Source organism: Carassius auratus, chromosome 4 (genome assembly GCF_003368295.1).
Source record: "Carassius auratus strain Wakin chromosome 4, ASM336829v1, whole genome shotgun sequence".
NCBI classification, from domain to species: Eukaryota; Metazoa; Chordata; class Actinopteri; order Cypriniformes; family Cyprinidae; genus Carassius; species Carassius auratus.
The window spans coordinates 2,541,630-2,565,298 of NC_039246.1; the positions used below are offsets into that span (position 1 = coordinate 2,541,630).

General features: G+C 39.3%; 1 protein-coding gene across 1 annotated transcript in view; it reads right to left on the reverse strand.

The window, feature by feature from the left end:
- Window positions 1–23,669, reverse strand: part of LOC113066531 (gastrula zinc finger protein XlCGF57.1-like) — a 1,043,158-nt gene that overhangs the window by 679,691 nt on the left and 339,798 nt on the right. The gene's annotated exons all lie outside the window — the stretch shown is intronic.

A 23,669-nucleotide genomic window follows, 5' to 3' on the forward strand; every position in this document is an offset into this window, starting at 1 on the left:
AGGTGTGACCTGTGTGCTTGACATAGGACAGGCCTGCAGCTATGCTTGAAAGGTGCGATGGATGGTTTACAGTCATGCCCACAAATATTGGCACCCTTGGTAAATATGATCAAATAAGGTTGTGAAAATTCATCTGTGTTGTTAATCCTTTTGATCTTTTATTTTAAAAAATCACAAAAATGTATCATTTCATTGGATAATAAGTATTTTAAATGGGGGGAAATATCATTATGAAATAAATGTTTTTCTTTAATACTGGTTGGACACAATTATTGGCACCCTTTTATTCAATACTTTTTGGAACCTTCATTTGCCAGTTTAACAGCTCTAAATGTTCTCCTATAATGCCTGATGAGGTTAGAGAACACCTGACAAGAGATCAGAGACCATCCCTTCATCCAGAATCACTCCAGACCCTTCAGATTCCCAGCTTCTCCTCTTCAGTTCACTCCTCTCATGTTCTGTAGGGTTCAGGTCAGAGGACTGGAATGGCTAGAGCAGAAGCTTGGTTTTGAGCTCAGTGACCCATTTCTGTGTTGTTTTTGAGGTTTGTGTTTGGATTATTGTACGGTTGAATGATCCAAACATGGCCCATTATAAGTTTTCTAACAGAGTCAGTCACTTTTTGATTTTTTATCTGTTGGTATTTGATAGAATCCATGATGCCATGTGTCTAAACAAGATGTCCAGATCCAGGAGAAATATAGGCCCACAACATCAAAAATACAGCTGTATATTTCATTGTACACATGGGGTACTTTTTATCCCTGTTTTCACCAAACCCATCTTGAGTGTTTACTGCTAAAAAGCTCATTTTTAGTTTCATCTGATCATAGAAGCCAGTCCCATTTGTAGTTCCAGTCGTGTCTGATAACTGAATATGCTTTAGTTTGTTTTTGGATGAGCTAGGAGAATTTTTCTTGAAACCCTCCCAAACAACATGTGTTGATGCAGGTTCTGTTTGACAATTTTTTTTAAAGGTTTTCTGAACCCAGAGACTCAACTGTTTTCTGCAATTCTCAGCTGTGACCCTTGGAGAGCCTTTAGCCACTCAAACTGACCTCCTCACCATGCATTAGGACGATATAGACACACGTCCTCTTCCAGGCAGTTTTCTAACATTTTCTGTTAATTGGAAATTCTTAATTATTGTCCTGATGGTGGAAATGGGAATTGTCACTGCTCTAGCTCTTTTCTTAAAGCCACTTCACCAATTTGTGAAGCTCAATCATCTTTTGCTGCACATCAGAAATATATTATTTGGTTTTTCTGATTGTGATGGATGATTAAGGGCATTTGGGCTTTGTTTTCCCTCCACTTTATATTTCTGTGAAACAGGAAGCAATGGCTGGATAATTTCATGTTTATAATCATGCTGGAGTGCTCAAAATTGTGAATATGAATGGGAATATACTTCAGAGATATTTTACTCATAAGAATTTCTAGGTGTGCCAATAATTGTGTCCAACGATTATTTGAGAAAAACACTAATTTCATAATGATATTTCCCCTCCGTTTTAGATTCTTATTATCCAATGAAAGGATACATTTTTGTGAATGTTTCAAATAAAACATCAAAAGGATTAACAATGCAGATGAATTTTCACAGCCTTTTTTGATCATATTTACCAAGGGTGCCAATATTTGTGGGCATGACTGTATATATGACCAGTTATGTGTGGCTAACCTCCCCTGCAATGTTTCCACTCTGAACTTTTGACACTATTGCCGCGTTTCCACCGCAGGAACTTTACCCAGGAACTAGGGACTTTGGCCTGGTACTTGGTGTGTTTCCACCGCAGGAACCAGGAACTAAATAAAGTTTCAGGTAAAAAAATGCCCCTCAGAAAGTCCCTGTTGGCGAGGTGGTACTTTTTCAAAGTTCCGGAACTTTTGGGGGCGGGACTTTGGCGCTAAACATGCTGATTGGTTGAGTTCACGCAGCATTGGTTGAGTTCAACCACCATTTATTCGGATCAACATTTTCAAAATAATACTGTTATTGTGTCATGAAATGTAATTTTAAAAGTATTTCAGGCGAGAATGTAGTTGTTTAAAACTCAAATCTGTGGTTTATTTATAAAGACAGCGCCTATTTAAAAATGTGTTTCGCCGATCTTTATAATATTTCGTTTCATTGTAATGGCTGCATATACACATATCCCTGAACTAAGTTACATTTCTGCAGCTGTTATTATGCTTAAATGAAAACCAAAGGAGGCAGTGGTATTTGATATCCTATTTCATTTTATAGTAAATATACTGAGGGGAAAATAACAGTAGCCAAAGCGATCTGAGTTCACGCAGCATTAGTTGAGTTCAACCACCATTTATTCGGATCATTTTCAAATATTACTGTTATTGTGTTATGAAATGCAATTTTAAAAGTATTTCAGGCGAGAATGTAGTTGTTTAAAACCCAAATCTATGGTTTATTTATAAAGACAGCGCCTATTTAAAAATGTGTTTCGCCGATCTCTGCGACGGTGAGCTCCACTCGATCAGCGGGAGCTCAGTCCTCATGTATCCGCCGAGAAGCAGCCTCACTTCGGCTAGACCTTCTGATATGTGCCGCTGGCTCTGATGTCTCTTTAGAGGTTAAAACATAACATATAATTCAGCTGCGGGGTAAATCTAACAGGTTTTCTTTGGTCTGTATTCAATTTATCTATATGTTAAAATGAAAATAAAAAAGGCAAATTTATATAATATTTTGTTTCATTGTAATGGCTGCATATACACATATCCCTGAACTAAGTACATTTCTGCAGCTGTTATTATGCTTAAATGAAAACCAAAGGAGGCAGTGGTATTTGATATCCCATTTCGTTTTATTGTAAATATACAGAAAGGAAAATTACAGGATTCGCGTCGTTGGGGACATCACACTCCCCAGTCGAATGCACGAAGTCAGAACTAACTACCGATGATGCACGTCCAAAATCAGAGTACTCTTTTTTTTTTTTTTTTTTTTTTAAATCAGCGGTACTTTGTATTGAGAAACGCGCGCAGACCTACGTCACCAGTCTATTTGCCTAATCTTCCCGGTACACCCGGTTACACCGCGGTGGAAACGCAGAAAGCAACAGGTCTGGGGGGGAAAAAGTTCCTGGGAAAAAAAGTTCCTGGTACAAATGTTCCGGGTAATTTCGGTGGAAACGCGGCATTTGTCTAGACTGTGATGAAGGTCATGTATGATGTGTGTGTATGAATACATGTGATTACCAAATAAGGAGTGATGCAGGAGGGGTTAAATGCAAATTGTATGCAAGAACTATAAAAGGCCCGAGAGTATTGAGTTAGTGGCCGTACTCCATTGTGAAGACTTCCTCACTATTACTTTCATATTTTTTATTGCTTATGAGCCTTTACAAATGGCAATGTGTTAAACCTTTATTAAAAGAAGAGTCTCTGAGTAATTTATGAGTAACATATTCTTCTGGAACTAAATATTCCTACTAAGCCTCAAGAGGCTCGACTCAGCAGAGCAGGTGTGGTGTCGGGAAGGAATCCTGGTCTTTTGGTCACATATCCAAGTCTCATAGGTAAGAGCAAGTTTACAGTTTATACCCATTAATGAGAATTAGGAATGTACATTACATAAACACAACAAAATACTAAATGTTAAATTTGCTGTAAGTAAACTTACAAATGTATTTGCAGTAGAAACATGACTTAACTAGCAGTTTAATGAGAATATCCTTTAAATTGTACGTTCATTAACTAGTAATCTGTCGTGTGTGCTGAATCAGTGTATATGACGAAGGAGTAGTATCAAGAAGTCTCTTAGTAATAAATCCACAAAGAGAAATGCATGAGTAAACATGAGACAATCGCTAAACACAAGCAATACTTGAATTGAAGGGGAAACAGATCAATGGATGTGAATGTTTGTCCATCATCCTGTGCACAAAGGATGAAATGAGTTAGCGTTAACATACATGATTTAATGTTTTAACATTTTTAATTGTCATGCTTTAACAAATTAAACGGACTAAAACTCAATTGAATGTTAATTCATTGCCAAATTTGTATTAAGTTATATAACTTAACATTAACGTTAACCTAAAGTTTAACACAATGATAGGATATTCTGAGATTTAAATTATTTAATAATATTTCATACATCAAGTTAACAATTACATCACATTGTGAATAATAAACAATTTTATAAACAATAATTTAAAGTTTAGGTTAAATCAACTTTACTTGATTAACAGAACATTATATTTCAAAAGGAAAATCAGTAAAGCAAAAGCAAGATGACCGGAAAGAAAAAACAGTACTCAAAAGAGAAGTTAAACGAGGCAGTTGAGGAAGTAAAGGCAGGAGCACATTTAAGAGAAACAGCAAAAAAATAAAAATAAATAAACCCTCACAACCCTCATCCTAATTTGCAGTGGTGGAGCCAGGAATTCTTCATAGGGGTGGCCAGGCAGGGGCCAGAAGTTACTTTGGGGTGGCACAAAAAAACAATTTTGCAAACAAACACGTCACTTATCCAACCTTAAAATACTTTTTAAAGTATTGTATGTGCCCAAATCACAATGAATAATGTACAATACCTAGCCCACAATGGCATTTTTTTTATTAAAGTTTACCAAAATCCTGAGCGTCATAATCTTACTCACACTCAAGTTATTTAATAAAATAAAGCTTAGAAAATTCACTTTGAAAACAGAATACATATCCCCCAATGATTATGAAAGATTTAAAAAGGACAAGAAATTATTTACCTAAATGAATTTTATTTCAAGTGCAAACTATGAAAATTCAGCAAACTTACAAGCTGTAAAATATTATGAGAGCTCAATGGTTATTCACATTCATCTAACGTTACCGTGTTTACATAGAAAAGTAACGTTACTGTATATAAAATCGACTTAGAAGCTAATACTTATATTGGTATGTTGAATCACATTAAATGTGTCATGATTAAAACACAGATTTTATATATTCAGAGATAAATAAACACAGTTTTAAGCATCCGAGTCAGCTAATATGAAGCTAGCTAAGTTAACTGCTCCTTACGTTACCTGTTTATTAACACAGGACAATGATAAAACTTCAGGCACAAATAGTTGAACGGAACTAAGATAAAAATGTATCTAACCCTCTGGAGATTAACGCGGATACGCGTTATGAGTCATTTTCTCCTGATAACCTGAAAAGAACTTAAATTACACTTTCAGTTTTGATCGTACAGATAAGAGCAATACATCAATCGAATCTGTAAAGGGTCTACTTTTTTGTATACAGACATAATAACAACAAAACTTTGTGCACTTATAAAATGAAGATAACAAACAAGGTGCGCTGTCTGCAGCCTTTGTCTGCGCTGATCTTCATTTACAAACACGTCATTAAAATTAACTGTAACTCCGTGAATACTCAACGAAGAGACATGAGAGAGATATCTATAGAAAGCTTGACATGTCTACTTTTAAACTAAACAAGTGATGCTAAAAACAGATATTCTGTGATAAAGTAATCCATATGAAAACAACGTGATGTTCGCTTTTCACGTCTACCTTCATTATATCTAATGTGACTCTGCTCCAGCGCTGAACACTGTATTCAGATTCTAATGTTTCACTAAAGCATGCGGCTTGAATACGCCCACACAGAAGAAAAAGCAGTGTAACTCACCTGAAAAGATGTGTTTGTGTGCTCAAACACAAGTTGAACCAGGCACAAAAACGAAGCTTCACTCCTCGTCTCTCTCAGTCCTCGACTTTTTACACATGCTGGAAAGAAATGCGCGCTACGGAAACTCTCGCGATAGCGCATTTGCCTGTAAGTGACAAGTGATTTAACTATATCGCGATAGTTACGCAGTCCGAACGTAATCGTTTTGCCATGATCGATCGAGGTCATTTTGATCAAAACCTAAGAACTATAATTATTATTCATAATATATCACAATTACGATCAGGGTGGCCAAGATTATTTCCATGGTGGCCATGGCCACCCCTGGCCACCCCCTAGCTCCGCCCCTGCTAATTAGGCCCTGACAGCCAGAGAGGAAGAAGGTCTCCTTTCCTTTATATTCTGGATGGCAGACTATGGCTCCCTTGTGTCAAGATTTCTTGTCAAAGTTCTGGCTATTGGGATCATTAAATAGAGTGGCAGAACTGAGACCACCACCTTAAACCTAGAGAAGGGTCCAAGTGGTCGTTGAGGTTTAAGGCCCGCCGTCCAGAAATAGCTTCAAGGATGACAGATTCCCTGGGCACACCAGCAGGCTGTCAGCACACATGGGTGCTGCATTTTTTTAAAGCTGAAAATTAGGACATAACCTGCTTGTTTAACCCTTGCTAAAAAGTACTATACGCATTAAGTATGTGCGAAGATTTTATTTGAATTAAAGTATATTAATCAGTTTTAAGAATAAACTTGGCAATGGGTTTGGCAGTGGTCCTTGAGGGAGGTTCAAGGAGGGGATATACACACACACACACACACACATATATTGACAAAGAAAGTAATATTATTCAGTCTCAGAATTAATATTGTGTATTTCTGGAGTCTGTTACAAAATGTTACCAATGTGGTCTGGGTCCTTGATGTAAAAATGTTTGCGAACCACTGCTCTACATAAACACTTTACATGTCCTTTCAGGGATTGTACCAACCATATTTGGACTGGGAGGGCAGTGGCCTGCCTGATGAGCCACACCATGGTGTCACTGTTCCTGAGATGGGCGATGTACTGAGCGATGAACAAATGGCAGCACTAAGGGCAGCCCAAAATCGCCTGGGACACTCCCAATTACATGGCTCAGACATCTACCTACTTACTGTGCAGTATGTCCATCACTTACTAGGCTTACAGTAAAACACTTATTTACAGAACAGTGCCCCTGCGAATAACTGGTTTGTAAGAGATGTTAGTTACACAAATAAATTTTTCTGAATCAGTGAGGTCGTCTCATGTTTGATTTTTTTCTGTTTAATCAAATCAGGCCAGCAGACATAGTCCTGTTAGGACTGCCAGCAGCAGCAGGAAGGCATAGCTTTCCTCAAGCAGTGCTAGCAGCGGACTTTAAGACTTTCAGCTCTCTTAATGTCATAATGAATGTTCAAACATAAGACATGTAGATTGTATTATTTTTATTGTAGTGTGAATACAATCTTATAACATCTGGGGTGTTGGAACAACCAAAAAAATACAATAACTTTTTTTTTTCCTATGTGGACCTGATTTTCTTTCTTAAACAACCAACTTGTGCAGCTCTGTGAGTGCATCTAAAATGGCTTTTGGGAGGAGAACCTGGTTAGAGTTAGCACTAAAAGGAACAGCCTCCTGAAAACACACAAGTTCAAGGTAACCCAGGTCAAGTGGTTGCTGACAGACAATATGCTGGAGCCATGTGCGGATTCTCTCTAACATTGTTTGTGCAAGCAGTTCCTAGAGAGGGGAAAAGATGAAAAATGTATGAGGTCAAAAATACTGGTGTAACTGAACATGACCAGTAAAATGACCAAAAAATACACTTTGCTTTATTCTTAATATCTTCATGACCATTAGTGATAGAGACCTCAAATATTGACACATGATTAATACAAGTTTGCACATAAATAATGTAATGTAATGTAATAATTGTAATGATTGAGATCATATGGATGCAGAAAATGAGTTTATAATACCCTCAATATCAGGGGTTTAGCCATTTATCCAAATCTAGGGCCTTGTAGAAACTCAATAGGCATGCAGTACAAACTTTGGTTCAGTTATACTAAGAACATGTTTGTCTTCTATCCTGCAAAGTTTGGTGAGGCTATGAATAACACTTTAAGATATTAATGTCCAAACATGGTTCTCTGATAGCGTTTTTGATGCTATAAAAATGACAATCTCAAGGACTGACAAAAATATGAATATTTTTACAGGCCTTGGTTTTGGGACCCAAACATAATATAGAAAAACTTCATCTGAGATGTTGCTGCAACCACTTTCCTGGATTCTGACTGATTTGACATGGAATGAAGCCTCTATATTCTATTAGACAGTAGCAGGAGAAGACCAGGGTTGATTTGGAGGTACAAACACACCCTTGCCATTAAAAACAGACCGTTGCTATAGACGCGGAACAGACTATTTTCTTTAGCGGAAGCAATACAATAGTTTTTAAAATCAATAAATTATTGCAAAAAAAATAAAATTGTACTTGAAGGATTTTACTTTTTGTACTTGAAGGTTTTTTTTAATTTAAGGATTTTTTTGTACTTTAAAGGTTTTAGTTTGTACTTGGAGGATATTTTTGTCATTTAAGAAATACGTCTCTTTGTATATGTAAAACGTACTGTATTTGCTTGATACCTACGTTTTTTATTTGCAGAACAAAATGCATTAGTTTGTGAGTGATGTTTTGTGTTTGCAAACCACACTGAGTTTGTTTGTGAATCATTGGGTGTGAGTAAAACACGTTTTGTGTGTGTGTGTGTGTGTGTGTGTGTGTGTTTGAGGTTTTAGCATGATTCTCACTCCATATACATGGCTGTCATGAGATGGTTAACCAAATTAACCATATATTGATTAATAACAGACATGCTTCCGATGTGGTGGATGTAAGGTCATGCAGAGGAGCTGATACTGACTCTGATCATTACGTGGTCAAGATCAGATACCGGCAAAAACACTAGGGGAATCCATTGCTCACAATTCGATGTAAACAAGCTGAAGGACTGCTGTTCTATCCCTAAGTGAGGGACGAACACCCCTCAAAAAGAAAAAGGGCCTGCTGTTTTCTCCCTCTGGAGAGAACACATTTTCTGCTATAACTACAGGTGTCTGCTGTTCTATCCCTCAGCGAGGGACAAACACCCCTCATAAAGAAAAAGGGCCTGCTGTTTTCTCCCGCTGGAGAGAACACCCTTTGCTGCTATAATTGCAGGGGCCTGCTGTTTATCCCCAGCAGAGGATGAACTTCCCTCGCTACTTAAATTAAAGAGGGGCCTGCTATTCTCTCCCTCCTTTCAAAGGGAGAATACTCCTCTGCTAGCCAGTAGGCTGCATTAAGAATATCTCAATAACATTGTCTTTTCTCTTTTACAGAAATGGAACAAGGATGGTTTTGGGGGGGGGGGGGGGTTCTTCTTCAGGCAGTAATAGATCTCATTATATTTGGGATGGTTAATGTTTAAGCTTTTGTATTTACAATTAATTTGGGAGCAAGAACCCCCATAAGGAACCATACCGCCAAAGATAAATTGTGTTCAATAAACTCAAGTAACTTGCCAAAGTGTTTTTGTATGAAATCGAGCACAGTGTTTGTTCAGTCAGGCCCTGGAGGCATAAGCTGCGACCAGCTGATGCGGTCAGCTGTCAAATAGCTCCAATCACTACCATTCTCCAATTAGACAAGCAACATATATATGTGGCACTACTGCTCGGTGTAACATCTGCATCCACTATTCATTCATCCAACCGCCAGAGGGAGCCGTCTCCCGAATACTGAACACTGTCACTTCTTCTCTCATCACTTCCTGTCTAGACCTGTTATAAGCCATGTTGTTTGTGCATAATGTAGCGAAGTATTGCCAGTTTATCCTGTCTCTACCAACCGTTTTTCATAGTCACGGATTGTTTGCTTGTGTATGTCTTTTGCCTGCCTTTGAACTTGTCTTTTGGATTGTAGATTTGGATTTGTTTGCCATCTGGATTGACGCTACTGTTTACGACCCTTTGCCTGCTTACTGACCACAATATCTTCTCTCCATTTGCCCCTGTTTGTGCTGTTGTGCTTAATAAAGCTCTGAACATGGATTCCAACCCACAACCGAGTCAGTCATCGTTACACTCGGTAAGTATGCGCAAATGGCTCGCAACCTCCCTCCCCATTATACACATGAGCATATTACCGTGGACCTTCTGGTTTTTGTCTTTTGTTTCAGATCACTAAAGCTTTCAAGTCCCGGTTGGCATTGACCTCACTGCTGAGAAACACTCATCCTCATAACCAAGCTACAGGATAGACGTCCCACTGCCACATCTACATGATTACCACTGTTTGCTTTTAAATACATTTATTATGTGTCTTAATTGTCATGTATTTCCAAGCTGTTGGTTCCAGGGGGTTAATGTTTAAGCTCCTGTATGTTCCAATTAATTTGGGAGCAAAAACCCCTGTAAGGAACCATACCGTCAAAGGTAAATTGTTCAATATACTCAAGTAACTTGTCAAAGTGGTCCTGTCTGAAATATTTTTATTTTCATGTTTGAGCTTATGTATCTTTATTATCATAAAAGTCTGAGTAATTCTGATTCCTGAACAGTAAACTTTGAAGTGTCAACTTTGTGAACATAATGTTGATTATGTATCTAGTAAGAAATACTCATGAGCAGCAACCTTTTAATTTTGGGTATGTCATTTGTGTCTCCATGTTGAAAATGGGTGACAAGTAAGGGGTTAAGATTTTTTGAAGGATGACATGCTAACATCACTGCTGAAGAACTTCTACACTGCTACCTATATATATTCTTCTCCCTATAAAAACTTTGTTCAAGCTTACTTATTTTATGTATTAAAGAAATCTAGTACATTGGAGAGTCACCCAAACTACTGCTCAGCCAAATACAGCAAAATCTAACAATTTGGTGAGAGCCAGCCAGGAGAGACTGACAAGATGAGAGCTCACCAATGGCAACAAGAAGTGAACAAAAGAGTTTTGGAGATTCAGTTTTTGTGTTGAAGATCAACAGATCACGTCTGTGGACATATGTTTTTTAAATAAACATGATCCTGTCTCAAAGATTCTAATTTGGTGAGTGAAACTATCAGCTATCTCTTCTGTCTGTAGGAACCTTTTAAATTATTTAGTTAATTCTCCTGAGACTGTAGGAGCTATAGAAAAAGTGTTTATAGCTTGGTCCTTTCTCTTGAGTATGTAAGAATCATTTGAGAAAGGATTAGTCTGTTCTCATGAGACTTTAGGAGCCATAGTTGTGTAGCTACAGGCTCATTTCTGTTCAATTCAATTCAAGTTTATTTGTATAGCGCTTTTTACAATACAAATCGTTACAAAGCAACTTTACAGAAAATTATGTTTCTACAATATTTAGTAGTAGCTAGTAGTTTGTGCACGTTTGACAGGATTTTATAAAAAATTTAAAAAAATAATAATAATACAAGACGTAGTCAGCTAGACGATGAACTATCAATATTATTAATTAATAGTTATTATATGATGCTGTCACACATGTAGCAATAATTGTTAGTTTTGTTTGTTGATTCAAGGTTAGCATCATCTGGGGTCCTCTGAGTGTCAGCATCATCTCTTCTCAGGTGTTCTGGATCCAGACTGGAGCTTGTGTAACATAGAAACAAAATAGAGACATCATTAGCATAGCTGCTGATCCAACAAAGTAAAACTAGTTTAACCCAAGCTAATGAATAAAAATACACATTTGATCAGATGCAACTACACTCACAATTTAAAAGATATATTATTCGTATGCTTGGCGAAAGAGATGTGTTTTTAATCTAGATTTAAACAGAGAGAGTGTGTCTGAACACCGAACATTATCAGGAAGGCTATTCCAGAGTTTGGGAGCCAAATATGAGAAAGCTCTACCTCCTTTAGTGGACTTTGCTATCCTAGGAACTACCAAAAGTCCAGCGTTTTGTGACCTTAGGGTGCGTGATGGGTTGTAGCGTGGTAGAAGGCTAGTTAGGTACGCAGGAGCTAAACCATTTAGGGCCTTATAGGTAAGTAATGATAATTTGTAACTGATACGGAACTTAATAGGTAGCCAGTGCAGAGACTGTAAAATTGCAGAATCCAAGAAACGATCTTAAAGATCTCAGATCTGTAGGCAACTTCCAGTTCTTTACCATACTCACTTTCTCAGGATCGGTGGCTATTCCTAGTGCAGAAACTATGTGCCCAACATACCTTACTTGTGGCTGACAAAACTGGCACTTGTCAAGTGATATCTTCAGACCACACTCTTCAAGTCTGTCAAGCACTTTCAGTAGTCGGTCTTCATGCTCCTCTAAGGTTCGTCCGAATACAATGATGTCATCTAAATAGACAATCACCTGGAGCAGATGCATATCACCCACAGCTCTCTCCATCAACCGTTGAAAGGTTGCCGGGGCTCCAGTTATGCCTTGGGGCATCCGTTGAAATTCATAGAACCCTAGGGGACATATGAAAGCTGTTTTTTCCCGGTCTTCTTCAGCCATAGGTATCTGGTAGTACCCACTCCGAAGGTCTAGCACAGAAAACCAACAACTGCCGGACAGGCAATCCAAGGCATCGTCAATCCGCGGAGTGGTGTACTGGTCAGGGATTGTTCTGTTGTTCAAGGTGCGATAATCAATGCACATGCGAACACTTCCGTTCTTCTTTTGGACAATTACTATTGGTGACGCATATGGACTTCTGGATTCTTTGATGATGCCTGCTGCCAGCAGATCTTTTAGGTGGCGGTGTATGTCATCTATATCCGCTGGGGCTATGCGTCTGGATCTTTCTCTAAATGGTCTGGGGTCACTGAGTCTTATGTGGTGCTCCACACCCTTGGCGAGACCCACATCCCACTCATCAAGGGAGAATGCATTACCTCTTTGGGACAGTTTCTGACGCAGTCTTTTTCTCCAGACCTCTGGAATCGGAGATTCACCAAAATCAAACAATGTCTCATCAAGGACCTTGGAGGTAGATTTAGGTCTCTGAGCCATCATAACTGTGTCAGTGGGATACACATGAGCAAGAACAGTTCCAGGCAACATAGTGACTTCTCTCAATGTCTCATTTCTCAGCAGTACTTTCGAAACTGTTGACATTTAGCTCAGATGATGTTAGCACCACCGGCTGAATGAGCACTCCAGCAGGTAGGGTCACAGAAAGAGGTGTTTCAACCATGACTATGTCTTTTTCTAAGGGCTCCTTGCATCCAACTTTGCAGACGACATATCGTTCACCTCTGGCAGGGACAGATAGAGGACCCGGACCCATCCATTTTACTTCCCCCTTCGGCTCTTCCACATCCACCTCTTGGCTATGGGAGAGTTTCACTGGTTTTGTCTGTGGCAAAATTCTGAAAGCGTGAGCCTGTGAGTCTGGAATGTCAGCATCTTTACAAAGAGCAGCTAAACGATGGAATAAGTTGGCATTCGTCCCAATGATGACAGGAACATGGTCTGGGCCACTTGACTCGGGACAAACTAATGCTAACACAGAGATAGACTCACTCACTCCTGTAAGTGTGGCTGGAAACTCCACATCTACTACTATGTAGCCTTGATATGGGTAGCTGGAGGAGCTCAAACCCCATATTGAAAGACCAGTGATGGGGTGGATGGGAACATTGGGCAAGTATTTCTTTTGCCACTTGTCAAATATTATTGTGACTTGAGATCCACTGTCCAATAAGGCATTACATGAATGGCCATTGATCTTAACGCAAATAGTGGAGGCGGGACCTACCAAACCACTAGGATGGTTACTTTGAGCAGGTTTACGAACATGGCTCTTCTTGCAGTGTGCATCTCTGCTCACAGTCGGATGTGGAATCGACTCACTCTTCCCACCCTTGGCTCTCTTTAGTGCACGGAGCAGCTTTCTGATCACTTCCGGGGGGTTTTCTGATTCTTGACACTGGCTGGCAATGTGCCCATCGCCACCACATCGGTAACAAAAGAAATCATCACGGCTGACTGAGGGCCTGTTTCTCTCATAAGAGCTCACAGCTTGCCACTGAAATGTCGTTCTTTTCGGGGTTACACATTGCCCACTACTTTCATTACAGACAATATGTTTTTGCAGTTGCTGGACTTGAGTCTTCAAGCTCTGTACTTCAGGGTCTATTCGTGCTTCAGCACTCTCAGAAGTCATCTTTGCTTTCTGTTTTGGGGCTTCAGGTGATTCTGGTGCCTTGCGTGACTCTTCCAGCTTGGCACGCAGCTCCTTGACCTCAGCTTTCAATGCTTGAATCTCAGTGGGATTTGGTGGTGGCTGCGCTTTTGGGATTACTGGTTTCACCGTTGCATCAAGCTTACAGCGGGCGGCTTCATTTTCCTCCTCCTCCGGAATCTCGTTCAGTAGTTTTAAGAAAGTAGGCGGGGACTCTTTTCTCTCTCTCAGCCATAACTTCAGCAACATCAAGTCGGACTCTACAGCACCAAGAAGAAGTTGCTCAATTCTCACCCGGTCAACTTTTGCAGGTTGTAGTCCACCTCTCTGAACTACTTTGGTCAATGATTTCTCCATTCGACGGAGAAACTCAGACAGTGCTTCACCGGAGTTCTGGCGAAGAAATCTGAACGCAAAATACAAATCTTCACTGGCTTCTGAAGTCCCAAAAACACTTTCAAGCGCAACAAGGTACTCAGATGCACTAGCATCACCATTAGACAATCTAACTGCCTTGATAATCTCAAGGTCAGGACCTTTTAAGCTTTCCACAATGCGCTTACGCTTCTCTTTTTCAGCGCAATCACTTTCTGCTATGATCAACTTAGCTTGCTCTATCCAATTCTCCATAGTTTCCTCTCCCGCCGGGGTAGGCACCACCCCTGAGAAAACACGCAGTCGCTTGTAAGCAGTGGAATCACTAGAATGCTTCGTTGTCTTTTCCAGGAGCTCACCAACTGCACGAATCACTGCTTCAGGAGAACTAGTGGGAAAAGGGGAAAGCAAAGCTTGAACATCAGTCATGGATTTGCCTTCATCTTGTAGAAGTTTTCTGAGTTTTGCTGAAAAATCATCAGGACCAGACTTTTTGTCTATGACAACCACAATCTTCCATGGAGGATCTCCATCCCTAGGTAATACCTCAGTAGGGACTCGAGAAGGATCAATCTTTTCACGACATTCACACAGCACCAGCAAACTTGTTTTAGACGGACCTTCTTTCGAAGACCGAACACGTACTCTGCCAAATATTTTCACAGTTTCAATTGTGCTCTCAATAAAGGCTATGGCAGCATTAGCTGGAACATCCAACAACAGTAATGGATGATCGGGCTGAACCAATGCATCGTTACACCAATCCAGCAGCTCTTGTTGCAAAGCAGAACTGTTTCCTAATTCCATTTTTTTTTCACTCCAGATCAAAGACAGCAATGCAAGTTCAACTTAGCACTCTCTGGAGCATCAGCAACGTTAACAGGAAGGAAATTACAGCAAAGAATCCCAGTGGTGCCTCCAATTTGTGTAGCGCCCCCTAGGCCTATCTCCTGGTACTAAAGGGCGTTCCTGGGTTCTTAACTTAATCCCAGTAAAATGTATGTAATATATAGAATCTTTGCTGACAACCTGTTTAACTGTCTGTTTGTGTAACTTTACATGTGCTTTGAATAACTAATAAACTTTTAAACCACAACCCTGTGTACTTACTTTTGTGTAAATGACTTAAACCATATTCACATGAAATATTATTTACATATTAAATCTATTACCCAATGATATCTTTCACTAAATAAATACTCAGGACTCAGTTATTAAAATGTTAAATAAAAATAGGGTTTACTGAATAAATAAAATGTTAAATTCACCAAAAGAATGAATTCTCACAATAAACAACAAATAAGACACAATATGTATAACTGAAGAAAAGTATTCAACAAATACTCACTTATTGAATAAAATTAAATCACCTCAAACCTCAAGTTTGAATTATCCTCAAAATGTAAAAGAAATCAAAATGTTACACGTACTTCAATAACCTCAAAATGTAGTAAGAGCTTAGAAACTTGTAGGCTACATTAGCCTCACTTTAGCTAACATTCAACAGTAAGCTAAAATACAGTATATAACACATCAACATGAAACATTTAGCGGGCCCACGCTCACACACACACACTACACGTGATTCACCCACCCCAGTCCTAGCCGGCAAAAGAGCTAAAATATAACAATTAACCATTGCAGGCCTGGAGCGTTGCTTGTGTTCGGCGTGGCCAATAAACAAAATGACCCCTTCACCCCCTTTGGAGCAAGGAAAAAAAACAATTAAAGATACCTTAATCCCAAATGAAGTTCGTCTGTCGAATTACCGCACCGTCACAGGCAGGCAGTCTCTCACACGCGATGTCCATGGACTGGAAATCACTCACACGACAGACTTCCTCTCGGCGGCGAAATGTTAGCTTTGGCAAAACGTCAATAACTACAAAGTGTTCGGTTTTCAAGTTCACAATTCAGTCCGAATGTGTGCACAAACACAGCCAAAGTCCAACTGGCAACTATACAACGTTTGTCACGTTCTATTTTAATGTCCAAACACTAAAACACGGAGCAATTTCTCGAAACAACTTCTGCTCAGCTATATCGTCTCTCTTCCTCTTTTTTCCCGGTTGTTCACCTTTCACCTCACGTCATTCCATGCATACCAAACGTCATATATTATTATTTTTTTTACTACCAAACATCAAAATATTACATGTTACATTACACATTTCATTTTACCAATGAAATTCTTTAAACAAAACCCTTAAAATAAATTTAAACACATATTTAAAACAAACAATTGTATAACAAAAATACAACTCCCATAATCCCTTTCACTTACCCTAAATGAATAGAATGGAGATGAACTACAATAAATTTGTTTCTTGAGCTTACTTCTAAATTCTAAATTTTGTATATCTTTAAGATAATTTCTTTAGTTCTAATTTATAATTATGAACCTTAATTAATCTAAATTATTTAGCACTTAGATGACTTAAATGTTTTTTAGCACTGGGCTACATATGTTTAAAATAGAAAGAATAAAAGCATAGTTACATATGAGCTATGAACTATGATATGAACTATGATTGGTGCAGGGAGTGCAGATAAAGACATCACGGCATTCTGAGCAGAAACCGCTCTCTCATGCATGCTACAGTTGTTGTTATATATTAAATATTGTTATAGTCATGTTTACATTTATGAACTGACAGCGTGGACACTCTTTCATGATATTTGAATTCTCCGCTGTAATCCGACCTCAAGCATGAAACATAGTGAACTACTATCATGTGGACTGTTTGTGTGTGTTTTTGTAGGCTGTCTGGCTGTATGGTTACAGAAGAAGGCTGTTATTATTTGTCTTCAGCCCTGAGTTCAAACCCCTCACACCTGAGGGAGCTGGATCTGAGCTACAATCACCCAAGACATTCAGGAGTCAAGCTGCTCTCTGAAAAACTGGAGGCTCCAAAGTGCTCACTAGACAAATTCAAGTATGTTTAGCTGGAAGAGTTTTTAGATTTTGAATTTCTCAGTGTCTGTGTGTGTGTGTGTGTGTGTGTGTGTATATACACACATAGTAGGTAGTCAGCCAAAATGCCACCATATGTACCCATTTTCTTTGCGAAATTCCCACCAGGTTGCATAAAGGGATGAATGTGACCATTGCTTTTTAAGGCTGGAATTGTGACATTAACATTTATATATGAAAAGAAGTAATGAATTAAGTTACTGGTAATAAATGTAACAGGAATATATTTTTCAGATATAGTCTTTTATTGTGGAAAATAGAACCAGGCATAAACAAAGCAACATTAAAGTGAATCACTACACAAAATAATTTCTTTGAAAATACCATCATATGATTCCTTTAAATAATAAGTTAAACAAGAGGATTTGGAAAATCATGTGAACAGATTTAGTGATTTCTTTTGTGTTGTCTTGTTGTCTGTGCAAGTCGACTAGCCTGCTGCTAGTGTTATTCTAGTATATTCTAGCACTTTACTAAAATGTTAAAAGCACTGATGTATGTGTGTGTTTACTGACTGAATGTGACTCTGTTTCATAGTGTTGAACATGGAGGAGAGTCCAGGATTATAAAAGGACTACAGAAATGTATGTCTACACACTTAGTCATTTTTTTGACATTAGGGTGACTTTTCATAGGTGTAATGGTTTTTATTCTGATTTTATAATATCAATCTATAAACTTATACTAAACTTAACAACCCAACCCTAAACTTAACTTTCAAAGAAAACTTTCTGCATTTTTACATTTTCATGAACAACATCAAAACCATCATTTAGACTGACTTATAAACTGATTTATCCTTGTGGGGTCCAACAAAAACTCTCATAATTTACTGCCTTTGTGGGGACATTTGGTTAAACAAGTACAGACACTCACATGCAAAGATTTAGTGATTGTTGTTGTTCTAAAAGTCTGTCTTCTTGTGTTCAGATGCCTGTTCTCTCACATTGGATACAAACACAGCAAACAAGCATCTCATTCTGTCTGAGGAGAACAGAGAGGCAACATGTGTGGAAGAGTATCAGGTGTATCCTAAACATCCAGACAGATTTGATTATTGGGAGCAGGTATTGTGTAGAGAAAGTGTGTTTGGACGCTGTTACTGGGAGCTGGAGTGGAGTGGACGTGTGTCTATATCAGTGTCTTATAAGAGCATCAGCAGGAAGGGATGGGGTAATCAGTCTTGGTTTGGAGGTAAAGATGAGTCCTGGAGTTTGACCTGCTGTGCCTCCAGATGCATATTCTGGCACAATAACATGCAGACTAATCTTCCTGTGAAGTCCGTCAGCAGTAGAATAGGAGTGTTTGTGGATTACAGTGCAGGAACTCTGTCCTTCTACAGTGTCTCTGACACAATGAGTCTCATCCACACAGTCCAGACCACATTCACTCAGCCACTCTATCCTGGGTTTAGAGTTTATGGATCAGTGAAACTGTATATACAGTGTAAGGGTGGTTTCCCAACAGTGGTTCAGACTGTAGGATTGCCGAAGGACTAAAGAAACATTATCAGCACAATGGTGTAAAACTGTACTTTTCTAGCCTGTTACCACCCATTGCCACTAAAGTTAATATTAAATCAAGACTAGATAGCACATAATTAATAAATGAAATGGTTTAATAACAATATTTTGTTATGGTTACACTTGGTTACAAAATAGATGCAGGATGATAAAACATATAGTTAATTGTACCCAACATGTATGAGAAATATTACCTGAGAGAGAAAGAGAGAGGGGAAGATGGAGAGAGGGAGAAAAAAGAGGGAAAGAGGGCAGAGCCCTGAGAGAAGAACTCCAGCAAAGGAAAGAGAAAAAAAAACAGAGCAACAGTTAGTCTTATTTTATCCCTTCCTCGATCATGTGACTAAAAACCAAATGTGAGACCAATCAGCAGATACAGCTTCACTCACTGTGCAAAAGGTGTGACAATAAGAAGACCCCCAGTGTACACGCATGTTGGCCTTCAGGCCTTGATCGATATCAGCACTTCAATACCTTCAGCAATGCCAAATGTCCCTTTTGTTACTCAAGACAGGTTTGGAACAGGAAAACAGAAGTCTTTGATTATTTTTTACCCTATAACAGAATAGATTTTAAAGAGATTATGTGTCTTCTCCCGCAGGAGCCTTTTCTGTATTTCCCCACTGCAGCAGCTGTGTCTGCACCCGCAGGAGCCTTTTCTGTCTTTTCCTACTGCTGTAGCAGTAGCTGCTCCAACAGGAGCCCTTTCTGTCTTTCCCCTACTTGCCCATTTTCAGGCTAGGTGCATTTTGAACGAGCCTTAGTTAAAGTGTTGTTTGCCCTATGTTTCCTTGTTCGGTATTGCTCATCTTCTTCGTAATTCCACATTGTCATATCCTATGTTTCTCCATTCACACAACAGCGATCACAATCGCAAACAATACATTCGAGATCTCATGACAGAACACAGATTGGCTGTATGATGCTCTCATTTAGATTGATAAACTCCAGGGCCCATATTCATAAAGAATCTTAATGTAAAAAGTTGCTCTTAGTGACAAAATTCTAAGAAAATTCTAAGAAAATTCTTAGAAATGTGGGCGTTTACTCTTAAAATTAAAGAAAAAATCCTAGTAAAGAAAAACGTAATTCAGAAAGCATCTTAACCCTTAAAAGAGGTCTTAAGGTCAAACTTGTTAGGAGCACAGACGAGGACTTTTAAGAGGCTTAAGAATTTCTTTAGCAGAGGAGAAAATGGCAGAAAGACAAAGAGGCAGAAGAAATGTGTTGCAGACAATGGATGACAGGGAGCTAATTAGACGCTATAGATTAGATCGTGCAGGGATCATGTTTGTGACTGATCTTATTAGAGACGCGCTAAAATCTCCGACACAGCGCAGAAACGCCATAGCGCCAGAACTGAAAGTAATCACTACATTCCGATATTTGGCAACTGGGAAAATGCAACAATGCAGTAGTGATGATTTGGGTCTGTCACAACCTTCTGTAAGCAGAGTGATCACATAAACAATTACTGCACTTTCAGAACCTCTTATTGTGTCACAGTTCATTTCGTTTCCACTGGACGTTCCCACCTTGCAGGCTCAAAAACTGCATTTATGAATATAGCAGGTTTCCCTGGTGTTGTCGAGTAATTGATGGAACCCACATCCGAATTATTGCACCGTCGGAAGATGAGGACGTTTATGTCAATAGAAAGAGGTACCACAGCATAAACATTCAAGTTGTATTCAGTGCAGATTATAGGATTGTAGACATTGTTGCAAAATGGCCCTGCACAACTCATGATGCCAGGATACTGGCGGAGAGTGGCCTGAGACATCTGTTTAAAGGACGTCGTATTCCAGCAAATTGCCACTTGTTAGGGGACAGTGGTTATCCTTGTAAACCATGGCTACTCACATCTTACCTCCGTCTTACCTTGTCCAGTGAAAACATACACCGTGTGGACTTCAAATTTAGAGAACAACAAATGTGTTGCAGTAGTAGGCTATTTGTAGGCTACTCTACTTCCCATAAATAACATACCATTATGTTTTGAAAATATCAACTGAATTCTGTTCATTTTCATTAACTCACAGAGCTCACAAGAAAACACGAGCCGTAGTTGAGGAGGGTATTGGTCAACTAAAGAGGCGCTATCACATTTTGCATGGAGAGGTGCGACTGGCACCAGGAAAGGTCTGCAAAGTGATAACAGCCTGTGCAGTGCTTCATACAGTCCCTCCAGAAAAACACGGATTTTTTTTGTGATTGTTGCGGGCAAAAATCCTTGATTTTGCGGCAGGTTTTCTTAAAAAAATGCGATGGAATATGCGGGATATTTTTGCAATCTTAGGGGCCGTTCACATATCGCGTCTTTTGCGCGCGCAAGTTCGTTATTTCCAATGTAGGCGCGTGGCATGCGCGCTCATAATGGAAGCGACGCGGTGCGACGCACCCGTTTTTCCAGGCGCGTCCGCATCGCATCGAGTTAAAAACATCTAAACTTTTCAGAGAGCTGCAAGCGCACCGCGGGTCATGTGACAAGAACTAACCAATCAGCTTCATCCTTTCCCGTAAATAACTTCATCCTTTCCCAAGATGAAGAAACAGCTGTTCATAGTTGTATATGGATTGCCATTTTGAAATAAATTTAGTAGCAGAGCTACTGCGAGCGATTTTTAGTTGCGCAAATCCATTTATCATTTGCTGAAATGTCCGCGTCTTCATGGAGTGAGCACGTCATGGTTGCTTAGCAAAGGCAGACGCCTCAGGGGCGCAACTGCACGAGCGCTTTGGAAAAGAAAGAGAAAGCGGCACGCCTAGCATTTTCCACGCGTTTTTAGGCGCGATATGTGAACGGCCCCTTATGCGATGAAATTGCGGGAACTTGCAAAAACTGCGGTTTGATGAAAAAGAGAAAAAAATTGCAAAGAGCAATCTCTTATTGCAACGTAAATTATTTTACATACTACTAATATATTTACAACTGTAAGGTTTTGGTACTATTCTGTAACAAAAAAAAGTACAATCTTACAACTGTAGAGGTGCATCAACTTCTGAATGAAACTACAACAGTCCACTGTGAAAATGAAAGCTAACTGCGTAATTACGCAATTACGTCACTTCATAAGGTTCCCATTGGGAAATAATGGCGATTTACTTGTGTGAAGTAAACGCAACATTTTTCAACTTTCTGCTAAGATATATGTGACTTTTTTGCAAAAAGTCCTTGGCCCTTGGCTGATTATGCATAAAATCACGCGATCGCATAATCGCGTTTTTCTGGAGGGACTGTTCATAATATCTGTAAAGCTAGACAAATTGCAGACCCTCCCACGTACAATTGGGCTGATGAAGAGGATGATGAAGAATACCCTTCACAAGGGAGGGATCTGTCCCAAAGTTGGAATGCTTACAGAGCCCAGTTTACTAATTTGCATTTCATGCAAGTTACAGTGAATGTAATATAAAAATCGTGACTAAACAGACACTAGCCAACATTTTCATTAAAAAGTAAAACTAAATAAAGACACAAAAAAACATTATTCGTTATTAGTTTTATTTTTGAGTAGCTCAATTTTTAGCTTGTAGTACTCCTCTTGTAGATGGAGTACTATTTTCTGCTGCTTTAGGACATCAATCTCCATCTCCAGTTTTTTTGTCTACTAGGGATGGTGTTGGAGCAGCTGCGGTGGGAGCAGAAGGCAGGGAATGAGGCGCTTCGGGCTGAGGGTGCGCATCTGTGATGTCAACGGTCCCCATTCCTCTGCTGAAGACTCTGTGCTACTGAAAGGAGAAAACATTTAATCTCTGTTATTTAAAGGGGGGGTGAAATGCTCATTTTCACTCAATATCCTGTTAATCTTGAGTACCTATAGAGTAGTACTGCATCATTCGTATCTCCAAAAAGTCTTTAGTTTTATTATATTTATAAGAGAAAAATAGTCTGTGCCGATTTTTTTCGGAAAAACACGAACCGCTGGAGGCGTGACGTGTGGGCGGAGCTAAAGAATCACGAGCGTGAGTAGGCTTTTGCGTTGAGAGCATTTGGAAGTTGTGACATTACCGTGAGGAAAAAAAAAAACATCATCCAAAACAAACCATGGCCAACAGTCAGATTCAGCCATTTATTTATGATCCAGAATCAGATCCCGAGGCTGAAACTGAACGAGAGCAGCAGCAGCAACGACTCGGGCTCGAACCCGGGTCTCCGGCATGGGAGGCGGACGCACTAACAAGGAGGCAGAGATATTTTAAGCAGTTTTACTCACCGCCTGCGGTTCCAACACACGATCGTGACCCTTTTTCGTTGGGATTGCATCATCCTTAAGAAATAAACGATACGCAAATCCGTCATCAAACTGGGCCTTGTTTGTAAAACAAGCATCTTCGAAATGCAGGGAACAAACAAAGACACTTGCACAACTCCGTCGATGCTCTTTAAAAATAAACTCCGTCCACTGGTCCCTTAATGTTTTTTTTTTTTTTTTTTCGTAATCTGTGCAGGGTTGTCTTGCCCTCGCAACCAAAAACACACTTCTTTTGTGACATTTCGCTCTCGCTCTGATCAGTGAAGTCTGTTGTGCTCTCAGTGCTCTGCTCTACGGGAGCGCGCGCTCTTCCGGGAGAAGTGCCCTTAGGACCCATATAAGGAAATTCCGCTCCATCTAACGTCACACAGAGCCATACTCGAAAAAAACTTTCCGAAACTTGTGACAAACCGGAAGGAGTATTTTTGCAACAAAAATACTCCTTCAAACGTACAACTTAATTTTTGAAACTTTGTCCATGTTTAGCATGGGAATCCAACTCTTTAACAGTGTAAAAAACTCAGTATGCATGAAATAGCATTTCACCCCCCCTTTAAAATATATTTAGGGCAATGTTTTTTCTGTTCATAGAATGCCAGATAGAAATATGAGAAATGGCCTTGCCTATGTTAAATAAAAATTTGTCTTTTTATTGTGTTACTTGGCTGTTGGTTTATT